We start from the raw sequence: 1,652 nt of genomic DNA on the forward strand, positions 1-1,652 counted from the left end.
TCCAGGAATTCTTTATAATCTTAAAAATTATTGAACACCCCCCAAAGCTATAGTTGATGTGGATTATGTCTATTGATATATACCACATTAGAAATTAAAACTGAGAAATGTAAAAACTGTTTATTAATGTATTTTAAATGAATAACAGTACATAAACATAAAACATGTTAAATGTCGATATAAATAACATATTTTTAAATAAAAATAATATATATTGTTTGATGACTAACAACATAATAAAATTTAAAAAATTAAAAATATATATATATTAATAATATATAGAATATATTTTCCAAACAAAGATTTAGTGAGAACAGTGGCATAGTTATACAGTTAGGCTAACCTCTTCAGTGACAGGTTGATAATCTCATATATGCTTCTGCCTTCAATTTGTTGCTATATTACACATCACACACCTCTGGGAACTTCCATACATATGTGAGAGAATGAGAGTTACAAAAGCAAATGATAGTTTTGTCTCATTATGGAAATAGTTTTGACCTCACAGATGCCCTGAAAGGCTCTCAGACCCCAGAGGCTCCTGGACTACACTTTGAGAATCACTGAACTAAGCACATTAGGGGAGTGTCATAGTCGAAGTGTAGTTGGGTTTCACCGAGGTGCCTGGCAGTCTCAAGAGAGATAGCAGCCACCTCTGCCCACCCAGTTTCTTACTAAATTTAGCTCTGCCTTGGAGCAGCTTTGTGGCATTACATGAGTCATGCGGCTCTCTGGGCTTTGGTTGCACTAGAACATCTCCAGGGATTCTTCATGCCCTAAATTACTATGCATTCATAAGCCTCCCTGTAGTAGGTGCTCAGTACATATATTTTGAATAAATGTGTGAAAAACAAATTAAGACAGACTGCTTGAGGTTGTCAAAAGGACTTTGCATTGAGTGGAAACTGGTACTAGAATTCAGGGTCACAAACACACATATTTTCGGGCTAGGTGTCCTGAACAGACGAAGTAAACAGATGCAAGACAATGAGGAGTGATGGGATCCACGACGAAGTGGAAGGCTCATATCCTACTTAAAGGAAACAAAATTCAAAGTTTGTATTAGGCACTATTCTAGACCAACCACACACAGGTTGGATTTGGCCTGTGGGCTTTGAGTTCGAACTTTTGAACCAGATGGTCACTTGGGTTCCTTCTGATTTACTGGACCTTTTCCTGGAAGACCAGGTGCCTTGTACCCCCTCTCTTCTTCCTCCCAACCTGAACATATTCATGGGAAAGGATCTAATAAACTCATTCATTGAAGGCAACCTCAACCAGTGAGACCAATATCATGAGACATATTTGCAATTTTACAGTGTTAGTCTTAAGCCAATATGAGGAAGCTGTGATGCTGGAGGTTGAGCATCAGTGATGAGACCAGAGCAGAGAGCCTTGGCTGTGCTCCAGAATCCATGCTACATGTGCCTACGTGCCCAAACCTGGGAGCTGAAGCACTACCTATAAAGATCTTCTCCACAGAATCACTAGGTGCTTTGATCGTCAGAGGCATTTCTCCTGGGAATCTATGTCCCGCGGAGGTCTCAGGTAAGGTAGTCCCCACCTGGATCCAGGGCCCTCCTTTCTAGTAAGAATTCACTTCCTGGGCGCCTGGGTGGCTCAGTTGGTTAAGTGACTGCCTTCGGCTCAGG

This window comes from Callorhinus ursinus, unplaced genomic scaffold, assembly GCF_003265705.2.
Source record: "Callorhinus ursinus isolate GAN/ISIS: 27379988/994484 unplaced genomic scaffold, GSC_fseal_2.0 scaffold14, whole genome shotgun sequence".
NCBI lineage: Eukaryota > Metazoa > Chordata > Mammalia > Carnivora > Otariidae > Callorhinus > Callorhinus ursinus.